Below are 14408 nucleotides of genomic sequence, written 5' to 3'. Positions count from 1 at the left end.
CATTTTCAACATCCGCAAGATCAACTCAAAGTCTTCTCAACGTTGTTCGTCAATGTGTTCGTTTCATCCATTCCCAAGTTATCTTTGTTTTTCCCGCCCTCCCACCCTTTTTATTCAAGGACTCAGATATCTTAATTAAGTATCCTTTTATTGATGTGAAGTTTCTTATTCTTTTCCTTCAAAGTTCTTACTTGGTGATTCTCATGAAGATGCTCTACTAGTTCATCGTTCTCCATTCTCTTTTCTTCTCCGGTGGATTAATTTCAAGCTTTGTTGATCATATCCTTTTCCTCGTTCCAAAAGTTTACTCATGGCGGTGAACCTTTTAATCATTCACTTCTCGGTATTCATTTGTTCTGGAGTGTTCAAGATATCTTAGAAGCCTCGTCTTTTCATTCAAGATCCATTCAACCTATTTCGAGGTTGTTATCTCATTCAAGCCATTTAATTCCTCCGGTGCAATCTGCCTTTCAAGTAATTGTTCAATGGTGTATCTTTTGAGTGGGCCCTAACCCACATGCCTTTTCCCAGGATCTTACCCGACTCTTCTATTTTTCCTGGAGTTACTCTCAAAATCTTTTTAAAGTTTGACGTAAGAATGAGTTATCATCAGTCAAATGCCTTTCTCCAAGATCTTTCAATTCTTTTCATCGTTGGTTCAACCTTTCTAATTTTCATCCGGAGTATCTCAACAATTCATGGTGGTGTTTCTCGTCGTCATTCTCGGATTCGAAGACCAAAGAAGAGTTTTCCTCCAAATCTTATCCGTTCTTTCAAAGATTCGTGATTCTAGCTCGATGCCATCCTCACAATTATTTTCAATTGTGAGATATTCTTTTCACTCATCAGGAGCAAATTCAAGAGTCTTTTCAGTCTGATTCATCCATAGCCCATCATCTCAGAGTTATTTATTCTTAGCTTTCAACTGTCATTCTCCTAATCTTACTGGTGCATCGTTCAAGTGTTCTCTAATCAGCTCGTCATCTCTTCGTTCTCATGTATCTAAATTCTCTCAAGCATCTTCGTTTAGTTGCTAATATCCTTCCCTGTGTTTCTTCATCTTTTATTCATTCATTTCAATTCGTACGGTGGTTCTTCCAAGATTGTTCTTCCTTCTTTTATCATATCAATTCATTCGTTCTTTCCAAATCCCACTGGTGGATCGTTGAAGACTTTTATAAAGTTTGCGCTATATTTATCTTAATCCTTTCTACGAGAATAATTAGTATGCCAAATCCGTTGCTTGCCATCAATTTAAATTTTTGAAGGATAAGCATAATGTAATTCTTATTCTTGTTTCATCGAGTAAATTCAATTCCTGCTTTCCAGAGTGGTTCATCATATCACATTCTCGGTTCCAGATGGGTCATAAAGGATTTAATTCCTTCTCAAAGTATTCATCGACATTCTTTTCAAAGGAGCTCATGTATTCTTCATCTTGCATTCCAAAGTGCAATTCTTTCTACCTTATCATTTGGGATGGTATTATGTCATTCTTGACAATTTCCCTTCGTGATTCATGATTCGCAAGTTGTCTAGTATGAGATAATTAAACCCATCAATTTTTTCGAGCATGAGCTCTTCTCAACCCATCATTCTCTTCGGGGAGTTATCTTGGGTTTTATTTCACCTAAAGCTTTCCCTAAGGATTGTTGCTATTTATGGTGCTTATAAATGAACCAAGTTCTTCAGTTACCCTCCCGGTGAAATAAGCTTCTCGTCTTCTTGTTGATATCAATCCAATCTTTTGTTAATGGCAGAATTTCATCTCATAATTTTGAGTTGTCTTTCATAAGCCCAAATCAAGCTTATCATTTCGTTGTTGATAATCCAAAAACTCCATTCGAGAATATGTTGTAAGCATGCTCTCTCAAGATCTTGTTTCCCTCCGTTCATTTCATTCTATTCTTTCTTCTTCCGGAGGCATTGTGTTGTTGCTCTCTCCTCTCATCATCTCGAGTTTTGAGGATCGTGTTCTTTTCATGCTTATCCATTTAACCGAAGTGTTGTGTCCTCTGCTCAAGTTCTCTTTGCCTTATCAAGTCTTACATCTCTTTTCAACCGGAGTGTTGTCCGAATTTGTTCTTCCTTGTTCCTCTTTCCTAACGGAGTGTTTTCAACTTCGATTATCCCCGTTGTATTCTTTCTTTCAATTTGTTCAACCTATCAAGGTTCCTTGGTTTCACCCGTTTGTCAAAGAAGCAACTTAGTTTTACCTTCCTAGATCTCGGGATGGGATCCTTTCGTAGTGGTGGAGTGTTGTAACACCCCGGATGTAACTTGCCATATTTGTACTCTGACTCTTGCCATTTTCGGCTCTAAGTTATGAAATTCCCTTCGTCGTTGGGTTTTGTCTTCGTTTTGCATTTTGTTCATGTCATGCATTTCATATCATGTTATCATGTGCATCTCATCTACATACGTGTTCGTCTCAAGCATCCGAGCATTTTCCCCGTTTTCCGTTTTGCAATCCGACACTCCTACGTCCTCCAGCGCCCCCTTTTGTCTCTTTTCATGTGCGGGTGTTAAACGTTCTCGGAATGGACCGAGATTTGCCAAGCGGCCTTGGTACACCACCGGTAGACTGCCTGTCAAGTGTCGTGCAATTTGGAGTCCGTTTTATAGTCCAACAGTTAACCGGGGAACCGTAAAGGCCTCGTGTGTGTTGCAGCCCAACACCCCTCCCAAATAGACCAATAACCCTTCCAAACCATCTCCATGTCCTCTGCCGTCGGATCACGATCGCGTGGCAGAAAACCGAACCTCATTTGGACACTCCCACCTCCTTTCAAGTATAAAAATGTCCTCCCCGTCCAAATTTTGGGTCCAACCCTAGCAAACTTCCTCTTCGCGCCGCCGGACATGTCCGCCGCACCCGACCACCTCACTCCGAGCAATCTCGTCGTGCCAACTCAGCACCGCCGGCACCCGGAGCCACTAGCACGCCTCCACATCGCCTCCCGGCCACGCCTCTCTCTCCTCGCCGTGCCGTGGCCCGTCATGGCCCGAGGCCGGCCCGGCCCGGGCCGATCTTGGCCGAGCCGCGCGCCGCCCGACCGCGCCTCTCCTCGAGCGTCACCGCCGCCTCACCCGTCCGCCACCACGGCGCGCCGCTCGCGCCTCCCTCCGTCGCGCGCCGCAGCTCGCCGGTCCGGCCGCCTTCCGTCGTCCGCCGCCGCATTGCCATGCGCGCCGCCACCCGCCGGTGTCCGCCATAGCACGCGCAAGCCGCCGTCATCCGCGGCCCCTCCTCACCCCTCGGCGGATTTCTCGTCGCTGGAATCCGCCCGGTGTCCGCCGGAGCTCTCTCCGTCCAGATCCGTCCAGATGGGACGAGATCCATAGTGATCCAAACCAAACGGCCTCCGCGCACCCCTGGATCCTCTCATCCCGCACCACCTCGTGCCGAGTTGACTTCTCGCGAGGGTAAAATTCCACTAAGTCCTTTTCCCCCTAATACTTTATTGTTCTGTTCAACGCATCATAACTTCATCACCATAGCTCCGTTTCATGCGCATAATATATCAAAATGTTCATCACGATGTGCTCTTCATTTCATTCAATTGTGACCTGCTTGTTTGAGTCCATCTTGATGCCCAAATCATTGATGCAAGAGTGCTATAAATTGTTAGGTGCTGATCTTATCAGAGTATGAGGATTTGTCATTTCGTCACATTTGTTGTGTGCTGCATATGGGCATGAGCTCTACATGTGTTTTGATCTATGCCATGCCATCTTTACATGGGTGTATGTCATGTATTTTTGTGATCAATGTGGTGTCAGGACCCCGATTCTAAGTCACACTGATCTAGCATGTAACACATCATATCACTTTGTGGCCTCACGCACGGTATTCCCACGGGAGCCACCTTACCTGGCCCGGGACCGTTTGCGCCTTTTAGCTCACGTATATGATAGTGTCGCTACCATCCATATGACAGAGAACCCGGACTAACATGACTAGTCATCAATCCAAAGTGGAACTAACTTACGGGGACAGGCATACATGAATCAACATCGAGCATGTCGGTCAGTAGCGTGCGAATCCGGGCTGTAGCACTGGGCTAATAGGACTCCGGGAACCCGGGCTGTAGCAGGCTAGGCAGGACTCCGGATGTCACCGCGTGACATTTCCCCGAAGGGACAGACACATGAACGAAGTGAATCACATGCCGGCCAGTCAAGTGTTCCGAAGCAGTAGTGCTGGGCTAGCAGGACTCCGGTGAACCGGGCTGTAGCGGACTACTATGGTCATGGAAGCACAAGACTACATTTCCCCATAAGAGAGGCTACCAAGGATAAACAACTAGGTTGCCGGATCCCACACATACCAAGCATTTCAAGATGGCATCACAACATAACTCTACGACTCAAATATTTATTCATTAGGCTCCGAGGAGCGAGATATTACAAACATGGGTCTCATGACCCAACATTCAGAGCATACAAGTCAAAGCACATGCGGAAGCTTAACATGTCTGAGTACAGACATCTACAAATGAAAAAGGCTGAGAAGCCTGACTATCTACCAGATCTTGTCGAGGGCACAAGATCGTAGCTGAGGTATCAAGCTAAACGTTGAAGTCCACACGGAACTACTAGCGATACTGATGTCTCTCTACAAAACATAAAATAGGCAAATGTGAGTACAAATGTACCCAACAAGACTTACATCAGAACTAGCTACATATGCATCAGTATCAACAAAGCGGGTGGTGGAGTTTGACTGCAGCAAGCCAGCTTTGACTCAGTGTCTATCCTAAACTACGACTGCAAGTAACTCTTTTGAGGTTGCCCACATGAGTCCACATATTCACCAAATCAATACACCACTATGGATCCGCTTCCGTCTTCCTACAAGAACGCCATCCATAGCTCTCACGCTTATCTTGCGCATTTTAGAGTATCCACTTCCACTTGTCTATGAACTGTTATAGGCAACCCAGAAGTCCTTTACGGCGGACACGGCTATTCGAATACATCATTTATAACCCTGCAGGGGTGTACTTCTTCACACACGCTCTCGCCACTTACCACCATGTACACGTTGTGTATCTCGGCAACCTTCACGCAGAAGCCTGGCGAGGGAGTCGGCCACGACCTGACTAACCACACAAGTCTCTAGTCCAGGTTTATCGCCTATTCGGGTTCCATCCGTGAGGAGATCCGGCCGGGGTTTCGCTCATAGCCCCAAACGATGTGTGCAGGGTTCCCGAGACACCAAACGGGCGCCTGGTACACCGTGCCACGGTGTATCTACCGCATCATAGCCCACCCCTAGGGTCAGCGCTACGCACGGCTGCAAACAATTAGCCTATAAACACTAGAAACCCGTTGCAACTCCTGGACAGAGGACTAGGGCAGTTAATAAGTCGAGAGGGTCAATTAAGGATCCCAATGAGTGGTAATAGCTGTTCATGGATCACAAACACAGAACTCAGTTCCTGAGAACGGCTTCAATGAGACAACCCACCATGTACTCCTACATGGCCTCTCACCGCTCCCTTTACCAAATCGTGTTCACACACTTAGCTCACACACAGTAGGACATGTTCATCACCATTCCAATTCATCCCCGATGAATCAGACCTGACTCAACTCTAAGCAGTAGCAGGGATGACAAAAAAACATGAATGAGTAGGCACATCAAGGCTCAAACAACTCCTACTCATGCTAGTGGGTTTCATCTATTTACTGTGGCAATGACAGGTCATGCAGAGGATAAGGGGTTCAACTACCGCAGCATGTAACAGTTGAATCATTGTTGTCCTAATGCAGTAAAAGAGAGTAGGAGCAAGAGAGTGGGATTGTATCGGAATGAACAAGGGGGTTTTGCTTGCCTGGCACTTCTGAAGATAGTATAGCTCTTCATCGGTGTCATCGAACTCATCGTCGGAATACGTCTATCAAGAGGGGACAACCACCGGCAGCAGAGAGGAAACGCAATCAATGCAACGCATAACATGATGCATGATCATGACATGGCAATATGAGTGTGTTGGGATAATGCAACTACAACTAGAAGGTTTTGAGCTTATTTGAACCAAAGATTCAAATACAAACTCAAGTTATGTGTTCATACAAGTGCATTAACATGTTTGACCTAAACAGAAAGGTTAAGTTGTTCTAACATGCATGAAACCAATACAGATGGATAGATTGGATTTTTCTAATCATTTTTCACATATAACTTATTTCATTCTGAGTTACAGATTAATTTGTATGAATTTTAGAAGTTTTAGCTATTTTCTGGAATTTCCTGAAGAAGAATAAATCCAGAAAAAGGTTAACTGCCTCAGCATGATGTTGGGGTGACGTCAGCAGGTCAAAGGCGCCAGCCCAGGTCAAACCTGACGGCTGGGACCCACATGTCAGTGTAACAACTAACTAACAGAGTAGTTAGTGTTACGTTAGTACTAACCTAGGTTAATAGGGCCTGGGCCCACTGGTCAGTGTCTAAACTAACTATCAGGGTTAATTAACACTAATCTAAATCTAACTAAATATTAATAGGGATGGGCCCGCACGTCAGTGACCCTGGGGGGGTCAAACCCCAAGTCAAACGAGTCAACCTCGCCGGAATTGGTCCACGGCTCGTCGCCGACGACGCCAGAGATGGCGGAGGTGCTCAGAATCGCAGCTCAGGCGACTAAATGAGCGGCAGAGAGGCTCTACGGGGAGCTGGCGATCGCGCGCATCTAACGGGGCAAGTGGGAGCAGCTGGGGAGGATTGAGCTCGTCGGAAGCGAGCTCGCGGCGGCGACCGGAGTTCGGCCAACGCCGGTTTGCGCGTTGCGGGGCATGTCTGGAGCCATGGATGGTCGTGATCGACCCGCGGGACTACAACGAGTGCAGCGGTGTGCTCGGACACGTGCTTGCACGGCCGTGGTCGTGGTGGCGACATGGCCGGCGGCAAGGAGCTATCGGCTCCGATGGCCACGGTGGTTATAAGGGGTGGACAAGCACGAGGAGAGAGGGGAAAGGGGCAGGGGCTCACGGCGATTCCAGTAGAGGCAACGGCGAGGCCGGGAGGGGCTGGACGAGCATGGGGAGAGAGGGGAAAGGGGCAGGGGCTCGCGAATCCCCGGTGAGTGATACGTCTCCGTCGTATCTATAATTTTTGATTGTTCCATGCCAATATTATTCAACTTTCATATACTTTTGGCAACTTTTTATACTATTTTTGGGATTAACATATTGATCCAGTGCCCAGTGCCAGTTCCTGTTTGTTGCATGTTTTTTGTTTCGTAGAATATCCATATCAAACGGAGTCCAAACAGAATAAAAACCGATAGAGATTTTTTTGGAATATATATGATTTTTGGGAAGAAGAATCCTCGCGAGACGATGCTCGAGGGGCCCACGAGGTAGGGGGCGCCCCAGGGTGTCAGGCGCGCCCCTGACCCTCGTGGCCACCCCGTAAGGCAGTTGGTGCCCTTCTTTAGCCGCACGAAAGCTAATTTCCAGATAGAGATCGTATCAAAATTTCAGCCCAATCAGAGTTACGGATCTCCGAGAATATAAGAAACGGTGAAAGGGAAGAATCACAGAACGCAGAACTAGAGAGAAACAGAGAGATAGATCCAATCTCGGAGGGGCTCTCGCCCCTCCCATGCGATGGAGGCCAAGGACCAGAGGGGAAACCCTTCTCGCATCTAGGGAGGAGGTCAAGGAAGAAGAGGAAGAAGGGGGCCCCTCTCCCCCTCTCCTCCAGTGGCGCCGGAACGCCGCCGTGGCCATCATCATCATCACCGCGATCTTCACCAACACCTCCGCCATCTTCACCAACATCTCCATCACCTTACCCCCTCTATCTACAACGGTCCACTCTCCCACAACCCTCTGTACCCTCTACTTGAACATGGTGTTTTACGCTTCATATTATTATCCAATGATGTGTTGCCATCCTATGATGTCTGAGTAGATTTTCATTGTCCTATCGGTGGTTGATGAATTGCTATGATTGATTTAATTTGCTTGTGGTTATGTTGCTGTCCTTTGGTGCCCATCATATGAGCGCTCGCATGGATCACACCATAGGGTTAGTTGTATGTTGATAGGACTATGTATTGGAGGGCAAGAGTGACCGAAGCTTCAACCTAGCATAGAAATTGATGCATACGGGATTGAAGGGGGACCAATATATCTTAATGCTATGGTTGGGTTTTACCTTAATGAACATTAGTAGTTGCGGATGCTTGCTAATAGTTCCAATCATAAGTGCATAGAATTCCAAGTAAGGGATGACATGCTAGCAGTGGCCTCTCCCACATAATACTTGATATCGGTCTAGTAAAGTAGTCAATTGCTTAAGGGACAATTTTGCAACTCCTACCACCACTTTTCCACCCTCGCTATATTTACTTTATTGTTTCTTTATCTAAACAGCCCCTACTTGTTATTTACGTACTCTTTATTATCTTGCAAACCTATCCAACAACACCTACAAAGTACTTCTAGCTTCATACTTGTTCTAGGTAAAGCGAACGTCAAGCGTGCGTAGAGTTGTATCGGTGGTCGATAGAACTTGAGGGAATATTTGTTCTACCTTTAGCTCCTCATTGGGTTCGACACTCTTACTTATCGAAAACTGTTGTGATCCCCTATACTTGTGGGTTATCAAGACCTTTTTCTGGCGCCGTTGCCGGGGAGCAATAGCGTGGGGTGAATATTCTCGTGTGTGCTTGTTTGCTTTATCACTAAGTAATTTTTATTTGCTGTTCTTAGTTGTTCTCTATCTTTAGTTATGGATACGGAACATGAAATACCAAAAAAATTAGGTGTACTTTCCGCTCATGGAGATGGGGAACCTCCTAAAATCCTTGATGCTGGTTATGTGAAAGATATTATGTACTACTTTAATAATCCTGAGAAAACCCCATTCAATTATGTAATGGGAGTAACGTTGGATCAATGTGAATACTTTAGGGATTATCTCTTGACACAAAAAGGGAAACTATTATGGGATGAAATTTATATATTGAAGTAGTATGCTAGACAACTATGCTCGGAATATGATTATACTTGTTGCTCTAGGATGAATTCTCCACAACTCCCCCTTTTCATGCAAATTTAATGATAATGAAACCTTGGCTTCTTATGCTAGAGGTATATATGATTACTATGATGTGGAACAAATAGAAGAATTTGTTGCTTTTATTGGTGCTTATGAAATTGAATCTATGTTTAAAGAGTTTGATGATATTGATGATGCTTGTTATAGATCTGAAAATTTAGCTATCCTCAAATATTGCTATGAGAATTATGAATACAATTATGAAATTAATGCACTTATTAAGAAAGTCTCCGCTGTCCAAGAAGAGACTAATATTTTGCAGGAATCTATGGAAGAAGAAGTTGATGACACTGTGAGCTCATTGGATGAAAAAGATGAGGAGGAGAGCAAAGAACAAAAGGAGGAAGAGCGGATTGATCACCCGTGCCCACTTTCTAATGAGAGTAACTCTTCCACTCATACATTGTTTAATTCCCCTTCGTGCTTACCGAAGGATGATTGCTATGATGACTGTTATGATCCCTATGATTCTTTTGAAATATCCCTTTTTGATGATGCTTGCTATGCTTATGGCGAAGATGCCAATATGAATTATGCTTATGGATATGAACTTGCTATAGTTCCTTATGTTAAATATGAAATTGTTGCTATTGCACCCACGCATGATAGTCCTATTATCTTTTTGAATTCTCCCGATTATACTATATCGGAGAAGTTTGCACTTATTAAGGATTATATTGATGGGTTGCCTTTTACCGTTGCACATGATGATTTCGATAAATATAATTTGCATGTGCTTGCTGCTCCTACTTGCAATTATTATGAGAGAGGAACTATATCTCCACCTCTCTATGTTTCCAACATGATAAAATTGCAAGAAACTGTTTATACTATGCATTGGCCTTTACTAGGTGTGCATGAATTGTTCTTTTATGACATGCCGATGCATAGGAAGAGAGTTAGACTTTGTCATTGCTTGATATATGTTGCTTTGTGCTCACAACTAAATTACAAATCATTGTTAATTAAAATTGGCTTTGATATACCTTGGGATCCGGGTGGATTCACTACTTGAGCACTATATGCCTAGCTTAATGGCTTTAAAGAAAGCGCTGCCAGGGAGACAACCCGGAAGTTTTAGAGAGTCATTTATTTCTGTTGAGTCCTTTCATATAGTTTAAAAACAACAAAAATAAAGAGGGGAACCCAAAACTTTTCAAAAAGGAAAGTGAAAGTGAGAAAGACAAGCACCGTTGAAGTGGGAGAGCTCCTTGAACTTTGTTCATGCTCACGGCAACTTTGCGAATCTTGATTACAGCAAATTTTCAACAAAAATAATTATCCCCTTGTACAATTCCATTGTATTATAAAAATAATGTGCCAAGGTTTGCCTTTAGGATGTTTACGATGCTTGTTGGTTTGTGCGGTGCAGGACAGAAACTTTGACTGTAGTGCATGAATTTTAATATTTTACTGGAAAGTCACATGGTTCTGATTCTTTTTGAACTGTCTTGCAGTACAAATTTTTTATTTTTCCTAATTTTGGCATAATTTTTCAAGTATCAGAAGTATGGTGAATGTTCAGATTGCTACATACTGTTCTGTTTTAGACAGATTCTGTTTTTGATGCATAGTTTGCTTGTTTTGATGAAACTATCAATTTATATCAGTGTATTAAGCCATGAAAAAGTTATACTACAGTAGACACAATGCAAAAACAAAATATGAATTGGTTTGCAACAGTACTTATAGTGGTGATTTGCTTTATTATACTAACGGATCTTACCGAGTTTTCTGTTGAAGTTTTGTGTGGATGAAGTGTTCGATGATCAAGAAGGTCTCGATGTGAGAAGAAGGAAGAGAGGCAAGAGCTCAAGCTTGGGGATGACCGAGGCACCCCAAGTAAATAATCAAGGAGACTCAAGCGTCTAAGCTTGGGGATGCTGGGAGGCATCCCATCTTTCTTCAACAAGTATCGGTATGTTTTCGGATTCGTTTCGTTCATGCGATATGTGCAATCTTGGAGCGTCTTTGCTTTAGTTTTCATGTTTCTTTTTTGCACCATGCTGGTATGAGATAGTCCTTGGTTGATTTATAGAATGCTCTTTGCACTTCACTTATATTCTTTGATTATGGCTTTATAGAATGCTTCATGTGCTTCACTTATATCATTTGAAGTTTAGATTGCCTGTTTCTCTTCACTTAGACAACCGCCATTTGTAGAATGCTCTTCTGCTTCACTTATATTTGTTAGAGCGTGGAGATATCTTTTGTAGAAAGAATTAAACTCTCTTGCTTCACTTATATCTATTTAGAGAGATGACAGGAACTTGTCATTCACATTGTTAGTCATAAAATCCTACATAAACTTGTAGATCGCTGAATATGATATGTTTGATTCCTTGCAATAGTTTTGCGATATAAAGGTGGTGATATTAGATTCATGCTAGTCGAGTAATTGTGAAATTGAAAAATACTGTGTTGAGGTTTGCAAGTCCCGTAGCATGCACGTATGGTGAACTGTTATGTAACGAAGTCGGAGCATGAGGTGTTTATTGATTGTCTTCCTTATGAGTGGTGGTCGGGGATGAGAGATTGTCTTTTCCTACCAATCTATCCCCCTAGGAGCACGCACGTAGTACTTTGTTTCAATGACTAATAGATTTTTGCAATAAGTATGTGAGTTCTTTATGACTAATGTTGAGTCCATGGATAATACGCACTCTCACCCTTCCACCATTGCTAGCCTCTCTTTTACCGCGCAACTTTCGCCGGTACCATAAAGCCACCATATACCTTCCTCAAAACAGCCACCATACCTACCTATTATGGCATTTCCATAGCCATTCCGAGATATATTGCCATGCAACTTCCATCATCATCATATACATGACTTGAGCATTCATTGTCATATTGCTTTGCATGATCATAAGATAGCTAGCATGATGTTTTCATGGCTTGTCCGTTTTTTGATGTCATTGCTACGCTAGATCATTGCACATCCCGGTACACCGCCGGAGGCATTCATATAGAGTCATATCTTTGTTCTAGTATCGAGTTGTAATATCGAGTTGTAAGTAAATAAAAGTGTGATGATCATCATTATTAGAGCATTGCCCCAGTGAGGAAAGGATGATGGATACTATTATTCCCCCACAAGTCGGGATGAGACTCCGGACTTTACAAAAAAATAAAAGAGGCCAAAGAAGCCCACCAAAAAAATAAAAAAATAAAAAAAACAAAAACAAAAAAAGAGAGAAAACGAGAGAAGGACTACTATCCTTTTTCCACACTTGTGCTTCAAAGTAGGACCATGTTCTTCATATAGAGAGTCTCTTGAGTTATCACTTTCATATACTAGTGGGAATTTTCATTATAGAACTTGGCTTGTATATTTCGATGATGGGCTTCCTCAAATGCCCGAGGTCTTCATGAGCAAGCAAGTTGGATGCACACTCACTTAGTTTCAGTTGGAGCTTTCATACACTTATAGCTCTAGTGCATCCGTTGCATGGCAATCCCTACTCACTCACATTGATATCTATTGATGGGCATCTCCATAGCCCGTTGATACGCCTAGTTGATGTGAGACTACCTTCTCCTTTATGTCTTCTCCACAACCACCATTCTATTCCACCTATAGTGCTATGTCCATGGCTCACGCTCATGTATTGCGTGAAAGTTGAAAAGGTTTGAGAACGTCAAAAGTATGAAACAATTGCTTGGCTTGACATCGGGGTTGTGCATGATGTAAATATTTGTGGTGAAGATGGAGCATAGCCAGACTAGATGATTTTGTAGGGATGAGCTTTCTTTGGCTATGTTATTTCAATAAGACATAATTGCTTGGTTGGTATGCTTGAAATATTATTGTCTTTATGTCAAAAGATAGATTATTGCTTTGAATCACTCGTGTCTTAATATTCATGCCATGATTAGACATATGATCAAGATTATGCTAGGTAGCATTCCACAACAAAAATTATCTTTTTTATCATTTACCTACTCGAGGACGAGCAGGAATTAAGCTTGGGGATGCTGATACGTCTCCGTCGTATCTATAATTTTTGATTGTTCCATGCCAATATTATTCAACTTTCATATACTTTTGGCAACTTTTTATACTATTTTTGGGACCAACATATTGATCCAGTGCCTAGTGCTAGTTCCTGTTTGTTGCATGTTTTTTGTTTCGCAGAATATCCATATCAAATGGAGTCCAAACGGAATAGAAACTGACAAAGATTTTCTTGGAATATATATGATTTTTGGGAAGAAGAATCCACGCGAGACGATGCTCGAGGGGCCCACGAGGTAGGGGGTGCGCCCAGGGTGTCAGGCACGCCCCTGACCCTCATGGCCACCCCATAAGGCGGTTGGTGCCCTTCTTTCGCCGCAAGAAAACTAATTTCCGGATAGAGATCGTGTCCAAATTTCAGACCAATCGGAGTTACGGATCTCCAGGAATATAATAAACGGTGAAAGGGAAGAATCACAGAACGCAGAACCAGAGAGAAACAAAGAGATAGATCCAATCTCGGAGGGGATCTCGCCCCTCCCATGCCATGGAGGCCAAGGACCAGAGGGGAAACCCTTCTCCCATCTAGGGACGAGGTCAAGGAAGAAGAGGAAGAAGGGGGCCCCTCTCCCCCGAAGGCGCCGGAACACCGCCGTGGCCATCATCATCATCACCGCGATCTTCACCAACACCTCCGCCATCTTCACCAACATCTCCATCACTTTCCCCCATCTATCTACAGCGGCCCACTCTCCCGCAACCCGCTGTACCCTCTACTTGAACATGGTGCTTTACGCTTCATATTATTATCCAATGATGTGTTGCCATCCTATGATGTCTGAGTAGATTTTCGTTGTCCTATCGGTGGTTGATGAATTTCTATGATTGATTTAATTTTCTTGTGTTTATGTTGCTGTCCTTTGGTGCCCATCATATGAGCGCACACGTGGATCACACCATAGGGTTAGTTGTATGTTGATAGGACTACGTATTGGAGGGCAAGAGTGACAGAAGCTTCAACCTAGCATAGAAATTGATGCATATGGGATTGAAGGGGGACCAATATATCTTAATGCTATGGTTGGGTTTTACCTTAATGAACATTAGTAGTTGCGGATGCTTGCTAATATTTCCAATCATAAGTGCATAGAATTCCAAGTAAGGGATGACATGATAGCAGTGGCCTCTCCCACATAATACTTGATATCGGTCTAGTAAAGTAGTCAATTGCTTAAGGGACAATTTCGCAACTCCTACCACCACTTTTCCACCCTTGCTATATTTACTTTATTGTTTCTTTATCTAAACAGCCCCTACTTGTTATTTACGTACTCTTTATTATCTTGCAAACCTATCCAACAACACCTACAAAGT

This window comes from Triticum urartu, chromosome 6A (genome assembly GCF_056163025.1).
Source record: "Triticum urartu cultivar PI428250 chromosome 6A, HENAU_Tu73, whole genome shotgun sequence".
NCBI lineage: Eukaryota > Viridiplantae > Streptophyta > Magnoliopsida > Poales > Poaceae > Triticum > Triticum urartu.
Note: the sequence above shows the minus strand (reverse complement) of the source record.